Source organism: Neolamprologus multifasciatus, chromosome 17 (genome assembly GCF_963576455.1).
Source record: "Neolamprologus multifasciatus chromosome 17, fNeoMul1.2, whole genome shotgun sequence".
Lineage (NCBI taxonomy): Eukaryota > Metazoa > Chordata > Actinopteri > Cichliformes > Cichlidae > Neolamprologus > Neolamprologus multifasciatus.
In genome coordinates, this window is record NC_140455.1 from 18077325 (window position 1) to 18099464 (window position 22140).

General features: G+C 38.7%; 1 protein-coding gene and 1 long non-coding RNA gene across 3 annotated transcripts in view; both read right to left on the reverse strand.

The window, feature by feature from the left end:
- The window catches only part of LOC146499253 (thyrotropin-releasing hormone-degrading ectoenzyme-like), a 263625-nt gene that overhangs the window by 189904 nt on the left and 51581 nt on the right, over window positions 1-22140 (reverse strand). The gene's annotated exons all lie outside the window — the stretch shown is intronic.
- LOC146499255 (uncharacterized) lies at window positions 231-22139 on the reverse strand. Its single transcript, XR_014870248.1, has 2 exons — window positions 1062-22139; window positions 231-985 (listed from the first exon to the last, which is right to left on the reverse strand). It is a non-coding gene; the product is annotated as an uncharacterized LOC146499255 (long non-coding RNA).

The following is a 22140-nucleotide window of genomic DNA, read 5'->3' on the forward strand; positions in this document are numbered from 1 at the left end:
GGTTTGCTTCAGCTCTTAATTCCCCCGCTGAGCAGTCTAGAAAATGGATGGAAGTATGCACAACCTGCCATTTTCTAAGCCTGAATAATGAGGTGATAAAATATAAACATGAGGAATATTTCATTTTCAGCCCTGATACATGCTGCCTAAAGGAAAGCGTCTTCAATCAAATAACTCAAACCAAATGCAATCAGTCTCTTTGGCGGCTGCTGCAGCGTTCTTTTTATCCCATCCCATCCCGTTTTGTGAGAGCTACAGCTGACGCTCATGCCTAATAAAATCAAACCTACATCAGCAAACCAGCGGGCCCATAAATAAGTGAGGGTGCGAGGGATTTTACTTCCTCGGAAGTCAACAACTCGAGGGGAAATGGACCATGTATTTGGGAAACTGTGATGTAACATACGGAGATACACTCTGTGGGCAAGAAAAGAAGGAAACAAGAGAGTGTAGCGAAGCTCTGCTCAGCGAACCAGGCCTCAGGCCAGGAAGGCTTCAAACATCCTCATGTTACAGCTTTGAAGACTCAGCGTTAGCGTCATGGATGCCACCATCTTTGTTTATTTGGTACATTTTGGAGGATTTTTTTTCTTTGGAGCCAGAAGTGACCATCATTGTGAGATACCACTAGCAAACTTTGTTAACCAGCTACATCCGCAGACTGCTAAGTAATGGAATTTCACTAAGACTTCGTACAGTCAGTACAATTAACCAAGCATGAATGTGTGTGTTATTTCCAGATAACCGCATTAAAAATGCCCCAAAAGGCACAGAGATTTTTCAGCTGCAGAGGCTGTTGCTTGCCACTTGTGTTGTTCACTATCTTAATTTAAGATTTAGCTTTCAAACATGTGCAAAATTAATACAAACCCTGAAGTCAGGATGATGGGACCGTTACTAACACTCATCTCAGCCTGATGGTAATTGTTGAATTAGGAGAAATATGATTCTTTTGTGTCCATGCACATGAAATGTCAGTTTTAACCTCTTAAGCCCCAAGCCTAACTGATCTCCTGCCTTTATCCCCCGTATCAGGGGGCGTTGGGGCTTAAGAGGTTAACTGCCAGACAGCACAGCCAATGTATTTCAGCTCAAAGTATATTTCAAGCCAAGAAAGAGTAGACTGACTTGTGCCACAGCCTCCTACCTCCTAATCTGAAAACAGGCAGACCCACAATTTGTGACCACGAACAGTGAAAAAAACAATATCAACTTTGTGATCATTTCATAAACTACTCTGAGACTGTACTGGAGTTGTGTGTTCTATTTTGTGGTTTATATGGCTATAAATAAGGTTGACATACTTTCTGTGATCAAAAAATATTATTACAGGTTATCCTGAGTGAGGCATGAACACCTGTACCTAAATCCACAGCAATGGGTCCAAAGATATCAGACTAGTCTCTCACAGAGCCAGTAGAGATCAGTGGGTGTCATGGTTCACGTGCCTCCAGATATTCCTTTGGTCCTCACATTTCCTCCCCTACTCCAATCCCACTGTTTAAAAGAAAATACATTTGATATCTCAGATGTTGGAAAACGAGGATGACTGGACAGAAACGGCGATGTGTTTCAGAATTTAAGAAATAAGTTTGGTCTTCAGAGAAGTGAAGCTAATGTAAGGTGGGTGTTTTTGTCCTGAAATCTACAAACTGATGCTTGACGATGATTTAAAAAGGAAACTGAGACCAAGAGAATCAGCAGCATTGAAAGTGTTTGTGCAGGATACCAATATTGTGCGAAATTTAAACTGAGCATGATGGGTGCATGACGTTCTTAAAGAGCCAGATATGCAGCATAAGTGCAAAAGCAAGTGGCACAAAATTTTTTGAGCACGCTAACCTGATTTTCTTTCGAGCTAAACTGACAGAAATTTGCTTTAAATAATCTTTGGTACCGTCTTCCTTAGTGGGAAACATTTTAAATTCAGACATTGTGCGATATGTGTGATTTATTACATTGACAGCAAAAAGTGTCAAAACATCCATGATATGCATCTCAAAAATCTGATGTTCAAGTTTAAATAAGACTTCATATCATCGAAAAGAAAACTAGATAAAACTATAAAAAGGGAGCAGCCAGCAGCAAACAAAAACTTTTTTGTAAGTGATGGATATGATCCCAGTTTGTCAATGTGATTCTAAAGTATTGCAGCACAGGGTGAGTGGCAGCTTCTGCTTCTCTGGAGAAAGAGGTAAAAGCATCCCGGAGCTTGCAGCAGAGGTTTTCTCCCTACAATTAGCCTGTAATTAGGAGATTGTGATACACATGATTATAGCGCCTCCTCACCTATATCCTAAAAATCAGTCAGACTCTTGTTTCTTTTGTTTATCTGTGAAGTCCAGCATTCCACATCTAGGTGCAATATCTGATTCTTTTCTGGGCTTTAACTCTGTATCTTTTCTTTAAGGAACAATTCTGATGGTCTCCTCAGCTGAACTAAAAAATAATATTGATGCATTTGTGCATTTGTGCTAGATTATTGTTGTGCCCTGTTTAACAGCTTGCACAAATCATCTCTTTCACGCCTCCAAACGATACAAACACGTTTGAGCACACAAGTTCAGATCACTGCTGTTTTATACTCCTTATGTTAGCTCCAAATAGATTTTTCTGTTTCTCTTCTTTGTTATGGGTCAGGCTGGAGTCAGGCCAATGTGTGGGTGAGCATTGAAGAGTGACTGAGCTCCAGGTCCTGCTAGATTCTGGCTGACTTCACCTGATGACCATCAATTATCTACGCCAGCTTCCACAAAAAAATCTTCGCCAGAATCAGAAAGATTCAGACTGAACTCAAGTCCATTTTAGGATCTTCACTGATCTCACCTTTTATCTCACTCTCAGCTGTTAAAGCACACTTGTACCTCATCAGGAGCTCTTAACTTCAGCACATATATGAACATATATCTGCTGGTTCTTTGTGTGTAAACTCTAGCAAGTTTCATCCTCCTGAATGCTTTAAGCAAAAATGGCAAGGCAAAATAGTTTCTAGGATATTTTGTTCTGGACCAAAGTTGCCTGGACAACTCATTAACGTTATCATCTCTTAAGAATTTAGCACTGGGCATGTTAAATTCACATTCAGTTCAGCATAATGTATATATCTTATTTCCCATCAGTGCAATAACAGAGTCTTCCAATCCAGCCCACTCTGCTGCTCTGAGCTTTTCTTTTTCACTGAGATACCATTTCCATTCATCATTTAAGTCCGGTGGAATCTACTTTGCTGCTTGAATTAAACCACTGTCAGTGAAAACAACACTTTCTGCAAATATTCCACAGTAAAATCCTTTTGAGGAGGTGAAGGGATTATTCCTCCTGAACTGGTGGGAAGCTTTTAATGTAAAACAGATTAACAGCAAAGCGCAGCAGCAGCAAATTATCACAGCAAACTGGAGCAGATCAAAAACACCAAGGCTTCTTATTAAAATATGATCAAACATAGAGAAGTTCTCAAACAACTGCAATTAGAATGGAAGCTCTGTCTCTAATAATAGCTGGCTATATGTAACCCTGCTCCTTTGCATTCAAAGGAAATAAAGATCTCAGCTCTGTGTTGCGTCATGTTCTCAGGACTCAGTTTTAGATATGTATAAACAGGTATTACAATAACTTCCCTGCAACTGTTAACAAACCATTCAGAGTCTGGAACATAATGGAAGAGGACTGAAATTACCAGATTCAGCTAATGCCCCAATCTTGGACTGTGCCTCATTAAACATGCATTATAATTAATAGATTATTTTATGTCATATTTAAAGGAACAGCCTCTCTACTGTTCCTTTAAATATAAGCTAGCAGCTAGTGAGCTAAACCAGGTTCAGGACTGTTTAATGTCTGCAAACTTCCAGGAATGTAAAAAGTCTCTTTACTTCTTCCTTTCAGAAAATGTTCAGTGATGTTCCAGAGAGTAACAGAGATTTTTCTCCATCAGACTTAAAAAGGGCTGAAATTTGTAATCAGTCAGCCCATCGCAGGACTTTACTATGCTGGAGAAGTTTGCAAATCAGCAAACCTTTTGTGTGTGTGTGTGTGTGTGTGTGTGTGTGTGTGTGTGTGAATTAATTTTTTCAATGTGATATTACAGCCTCATGTCACTCACGGGGTGTCAGATACTGTCTTTTGTTGTAGGCAGCTGGTGCCACAGAGATACCTGCTGTAATGGTTTCACATGAAAGTCAGATACAGGGGAAAAAGGCAAAGTTCAAAGTGAAGCTGGCTAGAGAAGGCATACAGATTTAGCTGTTTTTTGGCAAACAATACAGGAAAGACGAAGGTAAACGTCAGGTAAACCAGCCAAATGTCGAAAGCTCAAATGGGGACATAAAAAACTAAGAAGGGATCCAAACCAAGTGCCTGAAATAGATAGAAAGGTCAAAACAAGCTGCCAGTCAACCAGTGGGAATACCAGGGAATTCCTGATCCATCCCATAACCAATTACCCCTCCATTACCAATGCTCCATTCCCATAAACCATGGCATACTGTCAACAACACAATAAAGCCTTAAACAGAGAAGCTTTGAGGTGCTGATGGTGGATGCTATTGATGAAAGACTGGCTGGTCCAATTTCTGCATTACAATTTACTCCAGTAATAAGTATACATTTTATCACACACAATTCTGGAGAAATACTAAGAAATATGTAACAGGATGTTTTAACAGCTACCCATTGAAATATGCATCTACAAGTCCTAAAAGGGGTTAATACATCAGTGCAACAGCATCACATGACACAAACAGACTCAGTCTGCAGCAGTAGGAACAAGATCCCTCTCAAGATACTTGAACGGTTTTAAAGCACCTGGTCAGGCAGACAGGCAAACAACTCGAAAACATCATTTTATTCTCTGCAGGAAACCACAACATTAGACAGTCAGTCAAGCAGTCAATCAACCTGAGAAAAGTGAGCAGAAGAGCCTCTGTGACTTTTTCCTTTCTGCTCAACGCTGAATAATATCCAGACTTTGGGGAGTACAAGCACAGAACAAGCACATAAATGCACCCTTTTACCGTTCCCAGTGCTTTTTCCCCCCCAAGTCCCTTCAATGCTTCTCCGCTGCTTTTCTCCTCCTCCTTCTCTCTTCTTTCCCTCCTCCCTTCACCCCTTGTTATCTCTTCGCTCGACCGTGACATCTCTCGCTGCTTTCTGATGCTCCATCTGTCGCCCTTGGATGATGGATGGGGTGGTGGACGCTCAGTTGCCACAGTAATTTGATGGATGGTTTAGCAACTGATACGAGCGCCGAGAGGATGCACCACCGCATATACTAAGGCACTCTCCTCCCGCCGTCATTGGGTCCTTGACTTTGAACTCAACGGGCCTCAGAGAGTCACTACTCCCTCTGTAACAAACACCACTGACCCGTGAGCCACGCGCCACACATCTGTCCAATCATACCATTGCTTTTGCTGAAGCTGCCGCTTTGATGAAGCGAGACAGCTGCAGAGCCAAAGCAAGGATAACAGTCTCCATCTTAATGCTGATAAAATAAAACAAAGATGATTCTTGGCTGGAGGAGCAGAAGAAAAGGAAGAGAAAGCTAGACAGCTCTCACTGCTTCATAGCTCATATCCTATATGCATCATATCTGTAAAACATATGTCTAGTTTTAAACTTATCACCTTTGTGCACACATTCTAGGATCACCCAGGTAGCTCAGTGTCTATGCAAGTTTACTTGGCCTCTTTGATGTGTAATGCCTCTTTTCCTTTTGTACCCACTCAGCTAAGCTCGACTTGTTTTTTAGTGGTGTCTATTAGGTGGTAGTACCTGGTACTGTTTTGGGGGGTTCCAAACGAGCTGAGTCAATTGGGAAATGTGACATGAACAGAGTGCAGTTTAGTTTAAAAAAAAAAAAAAAACTTTCTTGGGGTACTCCTAGCAGACCTTCAAGATGTAAAGACTTAACAGCCACCAGAATACTATCGTAACACCTGCTGGCTTTACTTCTAGAGGAAAAAAATGTCTAGCCATCAAACTTTCTCCGTTTTAGCCACTCATGGTTCTCAAGCTGTCTGTGTGAACATTGCGGAACCAGAAGAGAAACTGTACAGCTGCTTACTGAGATCACAACATCTTATCAGAGTGCAACATTAAATGATGACAATAACTCCCATTTGCCAGGGTTGACAGTTGTTCTGGTGGAAATGCTTCTGAAATTCAGGTAAATGCAGCATTGCTAAACTGTTGAATTTGTACGAAGAATGTCTGCAATGTCGATCTATGTATGAACATTCATTGTTTTTAGTCACACTGACAAACCAGTTGGCATCTTCCCTAGGATAACTGTCCAAAGGTTTAGTGAAACCACTGCCCACCTGGATGTAGAGCATCCATGTCAATCTACATCCATCTGTCTTCTTTCTCAATGCAAGTATAGAAATAAAAATAAAAGGGTTTAAAACTACAGATTCATTTCTTACTGGCTTACTGGAGTACTGGCTCGTCAGCTGCATTTGACAATCCATCAGAATTTTTTTAGTTAAATGGCTCATTACAAAGCAGCACCTCTGTTACACACAAAACCAGCGATTTTGTCCACAGTAAAGCTCTGTCCCTTAAATGCATAACTGTATGAGCTGTATGCATTTAAATCCATATTATTAAACTTTAGTTAAAGTAAATGATGCCACACAAAAACTGAATTTTATAGAAGCCTGTTTTCATTAAAAACATTAATCTGACCTGCAGTATATTAGCACTGCTGGACATTAATGTGACCTTTATTATCACTATTGAATGTAAATGTGACATTTAATATTATTACAGAAGTCTATGGCAGACGGACACCCCAAATTTTCTTTTTTTTTCCTACCAATGTGTTTAATCATAAAGGAGAAAACGTCTGCCTGTGTACTCCTAAAGCGGTTTCATTACTGTGTTATTGGAAGAATGTAACATTACTTTTTGTTACAAAAAACATTATTTCATAGTCCTAACATTACAAAGCTTTAAACATAATTAGAATTCATGCAATGTTTCTTTATTGCAGCATGTTAATGTGACATTTATCTATCAGAGTGTGACCAATAAACAAGACTTTACAGTAATTTTCTGCAATAAATGGCTCTTAAGAAAATCTGCAGATAATGCCTTTTTTGCTGACTTTTTACAGGCTGTTTTGGGGTTTTTCAGATTTCTGTATTTGAGGTTCATTAAAGCGGAACCTTTTGGGAACACAATCACAGAAACCATCGTCTGCTTTGTCACTGTTGAGGCCTTAAGGAGAACCTCATTGTTTTCCTTTACCTGGAATGGTGAGGATATGTAGGAAGAGGAACTCCCTGTAGGAGAATTAACATGAGAATGGGGATGGCTATGCTCTCCCTAATTTCCATACTACATGTCTCTATATTACAGGTATTTTACATCTTTACCTCCTGGGAGATTAATTCGTATGAGAAATACCTGCTCTTGCATAAATTCCTCAACACAGTCAAAACAGACCATAGGCAGTATGTTCACAGTGATAAAGGAACATATTACCCATAGCAACAGTCACTCATGGATGTGTTTAATAGTGTTTGGACAACAGTGGAGCTTTATGCTGCAGAGGAGTGTGCTGTGGGCCTTTGAGTGCCAACTCCTATCTTGGAGGATATATTTCTGAATACTAACCCTTTAAACATAAATCACTATTTTGAAAGAATTAACACTGATTTACAACATGTTTGCTTCAGATGAAGTTTGGTCAAGGTGGCTTTGGGAAAAGCAAAAACAAAACAAACTCAGACTTGATTTAGTCCAATGTGTTCTTGCCCTTGGGTGGCAGTCTTGCTTTGCCATCTGTGGTTTGGGTAACCATGGCACCACCTGAAGTGCAATGCTCTACTATCAGCTGACACGTTGTGTGTGCACTCAGACAAAACTGCATGTTTTATTCTTGCCATTTGGCAGCCATCTTGGCACCATCTTGGAAACACCTCTGGGCATTCCTTTTGGGTTCCCAGGTAAATAAGGTGGGAGAATGTTATTTTAAATCACAGTGATTAGCATAGCATAAAAATTGCATGATGGAATCACTCATCAAACCTGAGAGAAACCATTTAAAGTTTGGTTGGTTTGCTCCAACATATTGTTTAAAATTAGTTTTGCCCATAAAATTTTATTTTACTACTCATATAGACCTACAACATTAAGTGGCACAACATTAAAGCTCCATTAATGCCTCAATCCAGAGAGCTGATGTGATTAAAATCTCTGCTTATCCCATGATAGGTAAATGGACTGGTTCTTATATAGCATCATATCTTATATAGCACTTTCTACTCTACTGGAGCACTCAACGTGCCTTTTAGAACATCCCTCATTCACACACATGCCTACAAACACTTTTCTATGCTCTTTCAACCTTTGCTGAACAAACATCACAAATGCTATGTTAGGGAAACGCTGTTATGAAAAGTAGACTTGCTCACTTACAAAGAAATGAGCAGTCACTAATTTTTGGTAGTTTCTTTTTAATGGAGAGACAACGATTATCAATCAAAAAAATTCAGGAAAAAAAACACACTGCAAAAGAAAGTTATAAATTCCTTTGTGTGTCACTGTGTAAAATAAGTATTTCACCTTCTACAACCCAAACAGAACCACACAATAAGTCAATCAATGATTATTACTCCTGATCTCAAGTCATTGTATGTATAAAGCACACCTGTCCACAGTATCAGTTTCTTCCATGTCAACCTCTCGAGAGCGACACCAAAGAGCTGTCAAAGGCTGTCAGGGACAAGATTATAGACCTGCACAAGGCTGGAATGGGCTTTAAGACCTGAGAAGCCTGGTGAGAAGGTGACAACTGTTAAGCTTGTTAATACCCTAATGGGTACAGGATGACTTCACTGCATGGTGTGGCCAATGAACAGAGTGATGGACTGTGAAATCTAGGAAGAACCTCCTTCAATCAGCCAGAACACTGAAGATGGGTCTTCCAGCATGACAATGATCCAAATTAAACCACCAAGACAAAAAAAAGGAGAGGCTGAAAAATGAGCACATTAAGACAATGTAGTGGCCTGGCCAGTCTCCACATCTTAGTCCTATAGAAAATTTGTGGAGGGAGCTGAAGCTGTTGAGTTTGGTTGTTGAGTATTTAGAGAGTTTCTGTAAAAAGTGGACCCAAACCCCTTGTGAGCAGTGTGCAAACCTTGTGACCAAATAGAAGAAATGTTATACTGCTGTGCTTGCCAACATGTTTTTTTTTCTATCAAGTCATGTTTTGCTTGGGGATCAAATACTTTTTCACTCAGTGACATACAAAATAATTCATAACTTTTATGTAATATTTATTTTGTGGATTTTATTGGTTTAAATTTTATCTCTCTCTATTAAACCGAAGCTACCACTGAATTAGAGACTGCTTAGCTCTTTGAAAGTGTGCAAACTTACAAATTAAGCAGGGGAGGAAGTCACACACAAAAACAGTGAATATGCATCAGTGCAAGAACAACATTGGCTCATACGCTTCCACAACACATCACCTCTCCCAACTCATCACATAAAGATAAAAAAATCTTCACAACAATCAACAAGACTTTCAAACTAAAAACAAGAGTCAAGTCCCGTCAAAGTTTACGAACTATATATTAGGTTTAATTCATTACTTTGTAATGTTTTACACCCAGCATGGGTCACAGTGAGAAGCTGGCGATGAGACGGGTTTGTTTTCTGGCTCGTAACGGTCAGCACAGCCGGTAGCTTTGCCATTTAGGAATTCTCCCATTGATTTCTATTTAGATTTCCACATTTCACTCTTATATTTTCGTTGGTATAATATAAGAGCATGTTAACAATGTCTTCATTATGATTATAGTCATCAGAGTATTACGATACAGAATTAGGAGATCAGCATTACAGAGCATTTGCAGAGACCATTAACATCAACATCTATTATTTATAACATTAATGTAATGGCATCAATATGGAAGACTTACATAAACTTTAATTAGAATACTACTATAACGTGAAGCCATGCTTATGCAATATTGATGACCTTTATTATGCCATTAAAAATATTTTTAATATATTTGTGGTCATTACTTTTGATCAATTCTGTCAGCCATAATGCCCAAAATGCATTTTGTAATCTTCAAGTGACAGACCTTCAGTGTCTTGAGCTTTTTGTTTGGTTCTTGCTGAACAATCCCATTCAGATTCCAGCAGTGATTAGGTGGTAGATAAACACCAAAAGGCTTTGCTTTATAGCGCTGCCAGTGGGTGAAATGACAGAAAATGGAGGAATAACGAGCTAAATGGCTGAAAGATGGAGGTTTTATTGAACCGGGGTCTGCTCGCAGTGGGTCATCACACTGTTTTGTTTGTTTGTTTGTTTTCTGTCAGGCTTTAATCCTCCCTGAAGGGAAAGTGTCTCATTACAGGAACAGAGATTCTTACAGAGGCACATTATGCCATACTACAATGCAGCACAAAGACAAACAGCTGTTTTTGAAGTAGGTGAAGAAAGAAGAGGAATTTTGTGTGACAAAGAAGCCTGGAAGTGGCCCAGCCTAACGGATCTGTTTGTGCTGCTCAGATGGTCTGGAAGATGGGATCCTTTCTTTTAAGAGCTTACTGAGAGAATTTGCTTCACACTGATTTTTTATGACCATAACGGCTCCTTCAAGTGTTTTCTGCTCACTTTAGTTTTTAAGCATCAACTGGATGCTAAGCTGAGGGTCATAATTTTCTGACCCATTACTTAGTATGCGAGTCTATGACAGCGTGTCAGTAAATAGCCATAGCCCTGCTGCTTGCGCCTATTTATGGTTCTGTTTGTAGGCTCTAAAAAATCTGGTTAAGTCCTGAATATAGCATCATTATTTTTACTGCCACTGCAGTATAAATCTTGTTAATGCATTTTATGCTGCTGCTAATCAGGCTTGCTAATGCTACCAGCAGCTATGTGTGAGAAACATAAAATGGGGCTTTTGGTTAGGCAGTGTCTTTGTACTTGGCACAGCAGCTGCTAACACAGTTGGTCTATGAATTAAGACCTCCATTTGCCAAACAATAATGTGATTAGGGGCTAAAAAGAAATGTTATTGTACAGCTCCTCTATAATAGGAGCTGGACAGCCACAGAGGAACACTTTGCCAAGGTGGGATTGCTAATTGACCAGTGGTGGAGCCAATTTTCATTGGGCTGGCCAGCACGAGCTCAGCATTTATATTTGGTGGCACAAAAACTGATGTATCAATATACTTTTTTTGTGACAAATCACTAGAGGCCAAATAGTTTGGTCACTCCGGCAACTCCTTGGGCACAACTAAAATCTGGAATAGTTGCTACAGTAATTCTTATTACATTTTTTAATGTCCATGTGGTTTCACTTTAAAGAAAAAAATGGGATACTTATCATAAAATAATAAAAAGATCAAGGCATTGTATGAAACTGAACTGCAGGACACCACAAATTTAATACACTAAAATTTGTGGTGTCCTGACGGTGTCACTTACATGACATATTAATTATTTTACTCAAGTTCTTCAATAAAAAGTGGAAAGTGATCTTGAGCATTCTTAGAGTAACACCGCCTCAGGAAACATTTGGTTTATCCTCATCGGTCAATTAACGGTCATTAACAGGTTCTTACTGCTGCTGCAAGCCTGGAAGCTTAAACAGAACAGTTCACTTGAAGATTCGAGCTCTGTTAAGCTCCTGTCTGCATTTTATGATGTAGCACTTGGAATTGCATCATTTATACACAGAATAACAATTCTTGCTCTCAGTCCAGCGCTCCTTCAGATGCCTTCTTTTTCTTTCTGCAGTTTTGAGGAGGTAGGAAGAACGAATGTCTCTGTCAGATGAAGCTGTTTTATCACTTATGAAGGGGACAGAGGGATGTTTTTGTCATATAAAGCTGTTCCTTTTGGAGGTTTTAGTGGAGGAGGATGGAGGGATCCGAGGATTAATGTTTCTGTCAGAAGAAGCTGCTCTGCAAACAGACAGCAGCCTCTCCACTGCCTTCAGGCTCAAACAAGGGTTTTAATATGAGAGCGATGCTGTAACACAGACATAGAGAGCATAGACAGCAACTGTTTGTAAATATAAAAATATGCTGTGCTGCTTCCTGGATGTATTTCATGCCCAGCACATTCATTGTCTGTAAATAGAACCATATCCTGTTTTTTTTTTTTGTTTTTTTAAAAACGTATCATTCAAGGAAGACAATCTCACTCTTAATCTGAAATCTGTCCTTCCACAGTGTTCGGGATGATTTTGGCAGCTGATGTGATGGAGTCTTCGCGAATTATCTTGGTGTAACAGCGTGCATACGTTCAAGGAAAGAAAAAACATTCAATATTTAAAGATGGGGAAAATGGAGGTATTTCATCATCACGACTGCTGAGCCCATTTTCTTCTTCACAGTTTCCTGACCAGAGCTTGTGTGCCATTATTCCCATCATTGAATCATAATTAACTGCCTAATTGTTCCTTCTTTCCACTGATGTACAACAGGTTTTCACTGATTCTTATTTTATAATTTAATTTTTTGTTTGGTATAATTGGAATTTGATTCTCAGTGAGCTGCAGATGTCATTTGCAAGTGTGTGTGCATCAGTGAGACTGTACCATATGACTGTTGAGGAAGAGATCAGTTCCAAAATCACATTTTACAAAGATGTAGTAAATGTATCTCACCCAACCAAAAAAAAAAAAGTCTCTATGGGTGGAAGAACATCCTCACGCGTGCATTCATATTTAGATTGTATTCTGTGTGTAGGATCACACAGGAGTGCAGCTGATGTCACACCACATGCACACAGGACTTGCCGTAATACCATTCAGGCTGAGTCATAAATAGAATCTTATTTTAAATTATGATTATGAAGAAAACAAAAAACTTAATGTAAAATGATTTTTGTTGTGCACTGATTTTCACAGTCTAACGTTATTATTCCAGTACACCTTAGTTTCTTTTTTATTCTTGGCATTGAGGATTTAGAGACAAAGAGATTAAGTCCACACTAAGAGACTGGTGGGCACAGGACCTGAACCATCAGTATCCTAGGACAGAGCAGTTTGTATTCCCTTCAAGGATACACCGACTTACTGATCAGTTGTGATCGATACCTAGATATCAATATGGATTCATTTTGGTTATGTATTTTGCGATAATGAAAGATCCACAGATTCCCTGACAGGTAAAGCCTGACTTTTATATATTTGGAAGCCAATGCGAGAATCAGGGGAATGAGTATGTTGACACACAACTCCAGATCCAAACAAATTCTGCCTGAAATATGGTTAAAGAAAAGAAAAGAAAAGAAAAGCTGACACTGAAGCCAAAACACTCCCATCTGTCTGTAATGTTGCACTTATGTGTTTGTTTGTGCTACTGTGATTTGTGCAACTACCAGCTGCTCCAAACAAAAAGTCCCTGGTGAGATTAATAAAGTTGCATGCATTGTATGATGTTGAATTATTTAACCCATCATGTCACAAGCATCATTTGAGTCTCAGGTCCACCATATCTCCAACAGCACTGTCATGTCCACTGGGATGGTAGCATAGCAGCAGCATAGAGTTGCTCTGTTCATCTCCCTCACCTTTTGTGCTTTAACCACTGAAGCCTGAGGCTATGTTTTAAATTTCCACTTGTTAAGCGCCCACAATTTTAGGCAGTAACGGCTCCACAACTGTTAGCCTAAAATCAACAGACTTTCCATCTATGGCTGAGAGACACAAGGGAAACAAATAAAAAAGAAAGAGTCTCTTTGTATCAACTTTAAAGTCATGCTGACATTAAAAAAAACAAAGTACATTAGAATTAAATAAAAATATGTCCATAAACATTGATGTGACTGAACCGAAAGCAGCAAATCTGCTAAATCATGAGCCGTTTTATTTACAAGGATGTACGAGAGAATACAAAGGATGAATGCAATTGGCAAAGTAAATAATATTCTGTTGGCAGTGATTTCCAAGACAATTGGGAAAACTTGATTTAAATTAAGCTTTAAACAAGTAAAAACTTCACAATCCTTTAAATCCGCTATAATCAAATTTCCTTCAATCATCTCTCAGTTGTTTTCTAATAAAGTTTTCTGACAGAGTTAGAGTTTAACAGAAAGCATGTACAGGCCTTTAGTGGAAAGCTGAGTATGTTCTAACGAGACATGATTGCCCCATGATATGACAGCCACACTGAAGCACATGACTGAGTGGTGGGGGAAAATACTGTAGCTAACAAACTGGACTCTGCGTTCTAGTGTGATCTGTGGCTTTTGAGTTTTTTGCTTTTTAGAGTTTTTAGTTTGCTTTTCATTCTTAACCTTGATCTTTAGTTTTGATTACTATTGTAGGCTCCTGTGTTATTCATTTGATATTACTTCCTTTGTATCATTTAGCTTAATTAGTTTCAGGTGTTCCTCATTCACCACCTGTTTCCTCTTCACTTCATTGCCATCAATGTGTCTGTGTGTGTACATAGTCCCAGTTTCCATCCGACCTTTGTCAGCATGTCTGTTATCCTGTCCTTGTGTGTTCCCTGTTTCACTGAGTTCTGTTTACTTTTGCCTTATGGACTTTTGAACGATGTCTCACATAATCACAATTTTGCATTTTAAATGTTATGGTGATTATTAATTCGAAATAATATTTTTCCCCAGAAAAGAGGGGTTCAGACCTTCTTCTCTTGCATATAATTTCTACTAATAGTTGATAAATAAAATGTTGGGGCAGACTCCGGAGGATGGCAATCAAAATTTTTGGCAGCCAAAGCAATGCATGGAGGGTCGGGTTGCTGCACATAAGAACTGTGCACACTGTTCATTTTTATTAAATATGATGGTGTTAAGTTACAGGTTTAGTTTTTTATATTTGTTTGTTTTTGTAGAAATAGAGTTATAATGTATTATCACTGTCATTTAATGCAATAGTGAAAATAACAATAAGAAATACTAAATTCTTGAAAATAAAAGCCTAGTTATTTCTGATTTGCATAGCTGTGCACTGCTGACTGGACTGCACAATCTCTCCACCTGGATGAGTGGAGTTTTGGAACAGTTTGGCCTCCCGTACAATTTTAGGGGTTGGTGAAAGGGCTTTCATTAGGTACACCCCTAGCCAAAGGCTCTACTTCTGAACAATTACTGTGATAGTTGGTGAGGGTCCACTTGCTCTTGTTCCATTAGACTGAGGGTGCCTGGAGGCGGAGTCTTCTCATTTATCATATCTAGCATTCATTGCAACAAACTCCAGGACCTCAGCCAGCAGGGCCACATCATGAACATTTGCTACGATAAAGACCTCCTGAAGGTAGGTGCATGAAGAAGTGCATGGGATACGTGAACAGCCTTTGTTTTCCTTTATCTGCTTCTGATGAATATGAAATAATGTATCTATATTTAGTGCTTTTGGTGAGCAAAAAAGGAAAGTACAAAAATAAAGATAAATTTATTCATTACAAAGACTAAGACAAGCCTGACTGATTCTCCCTAACATCACTCTACACACAAAACACACTCTTATACACACACAGTGTTGGAGGCTGGTGATGGTTATAAATGACCCAGATAGGATTTGTCATTAAAACAGCATTTCACCAAAATTCTCTTGCAGTAACAAGATGACACAGGCGGAGCGTGTGTGTGTGTGTGTGTGTGTCCGTATGAGGGAGAGAGAGAGAGAGAGAGAGAGAGAGAGAGTGAGTGTGTGTGTGTGTGTGTGTGTGTGTGTGTGTGTCCGTATGAGGGAGAGAGAGAGAGAGAGAGAGAGAGAGTGTGTGTGTGTGCGTGTGTGTGTGTGTGTCCGTATGAGGGAGAGAGAGAGAGAGAGAGTGTGTGTGTGTGTGTGTGTGTGTGTGTGTGTGTGAGAGAGAGAGAGAGAGAGAGTTGGAGTGCTGTCCTTGAGTTTCTGGCAGACGAGATGGATGAGCTGTAATTACACTGATAGAGTGATGATTGGAGGAGAGGAAAAAGAAGGAGGATGAGAAACAAGGTCGTGCATGTATTTGTCCTTGCATAAGAACATGGACATGTGCATGTGCATATTTCTGTTTTAAATGTTATGGCTGTTACAGGATGACGGGATAACAGGCAAATCCAGATTTGACTTTCAAAGCAGAAACAGGATAGACATGATAAACACTAAAGCTCAGGAACCAAACTGCAAAAGTAGCTGGAGACACAGACCTGTAGGTGGACTCTCTCTAGGCTCAGCCACAACATTTGGCTACAGTCACTGGTCTTGTTCTTGGTTCCGATACTGGCTCAAATCTGGCTCAAGTTTTTATAACTCAGGATGATTTTTTTAAAGCACAACTTGGAATGTGCTTAGCTTACTTGGATGTGGATTGAATCATAAATGTAGAAATGCACAGTCAGATTTTGATCCACCATGCAATACAGCATGAAAATGATACCAAACACTGACAATGCCTGGTATAAGAACATGTAATTAACCCTTCTCCACTAGCAGGTCCTCAGCTCAACTCGACTTGACTCGACTTGTTTTTAGGGATTACTAGGCTGTAGTATCTGGTACCAGGTACTTTTTTAGTACCTACTCGCCCGGGGGCTCCAAACAATCTGAGACAAAAATGTGACATCAACAGACTGCATGCCACCAACTGGACAGTCAGTGGGGATCATTCGATGAGTCAGGAGAATGACACCTTCAGAAAAATCCAAACTGAATCCTGGCAAAGAGAGAAATCGCTGCACAGAAACCAACACTGTGGTTCAATAATGAGGTGCTGCCACGTACCATTGGTTTGGCAGCAGGTATACATTGTTGTGTTATTTATGTTGCATACAAATAATCTCACAGGACTTTGGGCCACACAGCTATATTGAGGTGGTTGAGTGGAGTCAACCCAAGTAGGTGCTAGTCGAAAAGTCACAAATGTAACACTATCAGTCATGGATTGGCCTCCCCAGAGCATGGACTTTAACATTACTGAAGCAGTGTGTGATCATCTTGACAGGCAGTGGAGCAAAAGGATAAAAACCAGAAGAGCTTTGAATGTCCTTTAAGAATCCTGGAGAAATATTCCCGAAGACTACTTAAAGAAATTTTAAAGAAGTCTGCCTAAGACAGTTCAGGCTGTGCTGAAGAATGAAGGTGGGTATACCAAATTTTGGCTCTCTTTTGCCTTTCCACATATGTTTACACATGTTACATGAAGGGTGACTTTTGCACAGTACTGTACATGGTCCTAATATATTTTCAGGTAAAATTAAAAAAAAGTAATAATTTGTATGAGCCACACATGAATAATAAATTACGTTGCATTGAAGCCTTAAAGGAGTTTTCTAATGGCAACATAGTTCACAAATAAGAGGATTACAAAACATTCTGCTCTATGATTTCCTGCACAAATATTTGCTGTTTGTTGAAAATCGACATTGCAGGAAAGTGGGATTGATGTTGGAGAAGCTCAGGGAGTCCATGTACCCACATTTGGCAGCCACAGATTGTTCACGTGTGTCTCAGATTTGGTCCACTGGCCTCCTAACACATTGAGCTATATTGACACAACTCCAATGAGGAATAAGAATGTAATAAAACCATGTCGACCTGTAAGGAAGCAAGCTAATTATCTGTTATCTCAAGACACCAAAATGGTATCTGAAGTTCACATCTTAATTACCATGTCATCCCTAGATAAATGTTTCAATCCGACTTAATTACATCATATTCGGATATTAAACTGTTGTCTCTATATTTAGACTTTAGAGTAAATGATTTTAACCCAGCAGTCCTGATACAGCGATTTAACCACAGCATTAGCTTGAGATATTAAGCATTGTTGTCTTGCGACAGCATGTTTAAAGTATCATTTTATCAACATGACAAAGTCTGTTAACGTCAACCATGATGACATTATTGCCTCATTATATCAAGGTAAGAAGGAGCTTGTGTATTTTGTTGCTGAAAGAAGTACTCTAGCTATTAGCACTGTGGCTCTACACTGTAAAAAAAAAATGTAATATAAAAGTATTTTACTGTGTATTTTACAGTTTTGTACTGTTCTTCTAGAATATCATTAAATTTACATAATTTTCTTGTTTTTTAAATGTATTTGTCTGTACATATGCATATTTAGACTGTTAAAATACATTCACACATGTATCATGATTTCACAAATATTTGTCCGTTATTTGAAAGATTGAACTGTTAAATTCAAATGTAATGCTATGGAAAAATATATAAAATGATTCTTATAAACTTTTTTTACATCAGTTCGCCTTGTAATCAGAAGGTTGCTGGTTCGAACCCTGGCTCGGACAGTCTCGGTCGTTGTGTCCTTGGGCAAGACTCTTCACCTACCGCCTACTGGTGATGGCCAGAGGGGAATTATAAAGTGGAATTGTAAAGCGCTTTGAGGGTCTCAAAAAGTGCAATATGAATGTAATCCATTCTTATTTAAACCAACTGTTAACTGTATATTTCTGTACATTTAAGTATTATTATTCATATTGCCTTGACCTTGTTTATAGGTAATTTCATTATTTAATCACATTAAAATGTTCCTAATTTAATGTTTAAAAGCACTTGAAAAAGGCAAAATCCCATGTAAAATTAGGGCAACAAACTGTATTGTCATTACTGAAAATAACCGTATTTTCATGAGAAAGTTATTTTCTGTTATTTTATGGTATTATTTTGGCGCCCCAGCTGCCGGAATATTACTGTTATTTTAGGATTTTTTTTTACGGTGTAGAGATGAAAACGCATCACAGCAACATCAGCAGAGCAAGGCCCAGCAACAAAACTAGGTCTTTTTGCTATTATACATTTATTTATAGATGATTACTATTAGTTTTTCCAAATAAATTTACATACACTACCAGTCATGTAAAGTCCTGACAGACCTGCTGAAGAGTTTTCCCTCATTTTTAACCAATTTCTGCATTGTGGATCAATAGTGAAGTGAATAAAATATGGAAAAAAATATAGAAATATCTTCAAAGGACAAACATGTTAATAACTGGAAATTGGTTTTAAATTGTAGGTTTCTTATTTGGTTTAGAAAAGCTCTGCACACTCCTCAGTCTCTCAACCAGCTCCATGAGATTCTCTCCTGGAGTTTCTCCAACAGTCTTGAAGAGACTCCAACACATGCTGAGCTCTTGGCAGAGGAGTGTCTAAAGCAGTGGAACCTCCCCCTTCAAGTATAATTGCCCCCTGGGGTCCTCCCAAAGCTACTAGGCTGCAGTATTGTCAGCCTGTCAGCCCAATGCTACTGGATAAGAACATGGAAAGCAAGAATGCTTGAAAGTAACTACTGCATTTACTCAAGTGCCGCACTGTAGTACAGTTACATTTAATCACCATGGAGTCAGGGTAGCTTGGAATGAGTCATATTTCAAAATAATCCACCACAACTTTCTCCTGATTGCCTGCTCCTCTGTAAACAGAAGATTTGAATCGCAGGTCAATGAAGCACACCAGAGATGTCCACATAAGAATTATCCTTTCTATGACATCACACTCAGCTAAAAGTTGAAAAACCTGTGACAAAGTTATTACTAATTCTTATATAACTTAATATGACAATTCACAATTTTAAATTAGTAGTACTAATGCTAATCTTATACTTTGTACTCCTTAGACATGCTTGACATGTTCGATAACTGGTATTGCAAATAATTTAAAATAATAATATTTGATACAAATCTAACATTTTGGGATATGATATATATTGACATAACCGGGATTAGTACAAAAAGTAATAAAACAAGCTCCAGCTTTGAAACAGAAGCAGCTTACTCATTCATGAATCAACGACTGATGCAATAATGACATTGAGTATTGCTGCTTTTCTTCAGTACAGGATCTAAATGCCTCTTCTGCTGTTATGCTCTGCTTCCATGTTACCTGTAGCAGGACAGAGGAGAGTGCAGTGTTCCTTAAGCCAATTTTCAATGCTGTCTTTATTTCTGATTGAATTTTTCTGATTTCCCACAGGCCAGCCGTGACTGGTTCTTGATCCCCTGTAAGCCACCGTTTAAAAAGCAAACAAACCTGGAATTGCCCCTGCTTGTTGGCTGCTTTTCCTTCACTTTGCCATCCAACTCGTCCCAAACCATGACATTTGGATTAAGACTGAGTGACTGTGGAGGCCAGATCAGCTGCAGCAGTACTCTAACTCACTGCAGGTTTTCATTATGTATGTTTGAAAAGAACTTGACCTTTGTGTGTTAAAGCACTGATGGAGTGTTTTGGTTGTTTGTTTTTTTTAATAATTCGAGCGATTGTCATTATATAGAAATGTCCTAATCTTTAAATTCCACAGATTTTGATTACGATATATTGCTAACTATAACCCACTCCGTGTGTGGATAATTATGGTTACAATAATGTCAATATTATCTAAAAAAGCCAAAAACTGTCTGCTTACTACATACTTGCATATCTCTTGGTTCACAGCTCCTGTGTCTTCAATCTAAGACATTTTGTGTTTGAGCAATAATCTCTAAGCAAACTTAAAATTTGGAATAAAAATAAGGCAGAGAAGACGACAATGCATCAGGTGCTGTCATTGTTAAAGATGGAGATTTACTGCCAGCTGCACTGCCTGATATAGCAGACCACAAAGGACTCACTTTATGGCACCTTCATGATATGTAGACCTAAGATTAAGCAACAATACTTTAAACTACAAGATTTGGTCAAGTCCTAGATACGTTTCACATGACAAAATGGCAGAGCTTAAAGCAAACGGCACCAGCTAATGTCACAATCATTTACTTTCAGCTTGACCCCAGACTACACCATCCACATTCAGTCTATGACATGAAGCAGATTGACGGAGTTGGTGCTGGTCAACATGAATAAAGGCGACTCCATGTTTATGGAAGTTAAAATGTTTAAACATGTTTAAACATCAGAGACACATTTGGCCTAAGTTGGTACTGGTTGTTGAATATGATAGCAGCCGCAATGCTGTGAATTTTTTGGTTTATTAAAATTTTATCCCAAGACTTGGTGACTGGAGAACAAAGAATAAAAAACAATTTTAACTGACATTTTCACTTTTTTTCAGTATAGGATCCGAATGTGAGGTCTATGTGAGTGCAGGTAAACAGATGCTCAGACAAAAGACAAACTGGATATGTTCATCACTGTACACAAGCTAACAGTGAAAATACCAAGGTAACAAGACACAGCTGAAACTAATTAAGACAAAACCAAATAAAGTCAAACCAGTGAAAATGCACAAGATAAAAAAGAAACACACAAAATGTGGCCATTTCCACTTTTCCACTTTGACTTTTTCCAAATGATAGGCTCAGGTAGGGTAGGGTTACCACCAAACATTCTATAGTCTCACAGATATCTTCATAACCACATTTAGATAGCAGTTTATTTATTTGCATGAGCATGATTATGATACATATTGGCACTAACATCACTGGTAAACTGCCTTAATTATGTTGAATTCAAAAGTGATATTCTGTCCTCCTTTTCTCTGGGTACACTGAAATATAAAACCCGTACTCCCAAATCAGGACTTCATTATGCCAATTACTGTCTGAAGAAAACGGTTGTGCTCATATTTAGTGTCTTAACTCCAGAGATTAGGATTCAATGATATGAAACTTAGTCTGGAGATGAACGGGGAGCTAAAATGTGACATTATGTTGAGAAAACAGACTGCTGTATTTCATGTTTTATACACACAGGTTTCATCATAAGAGTTTTTTCTCTCAGCCTCAAGACAAACACAAGTCCCAGAAGAAAACAGAGCAGCAATGACAGAAGAAAAGAAGAAAGGGGCTGCCACCGAATCAACAACATTTGGTATTTGGTACATAATGAGACCATTAAGTCAAGATCACAGCAGAAATGTTTTTAAAAAAATAAATTAGAGCACCACAAAAGCTTAATTCCCACGCTCTGTGAAAAGAGATATTTCAATTCGGATCATGAGATTGTTATTTTGACTCCATGAATTTAGTCTCGTGTCTATTTATTGTGTTTATTAGACGTGTTTACCTTTAGATGAGCTCGTTTGTGCTTCTGCTCTCTTCGTTCAATTTTTTACGCCTGTAGCTGTGAGTCTGTGAGTTGTGTTACAAACCTCATGCTTTCTGAAAATAAGCCATCACTAGAAGAGATATAACTTCCTCAACAGGCTAATACAGCATCAACAGCAGTAGTGGTCAGTGTTTATTTGTGTGTTGGGA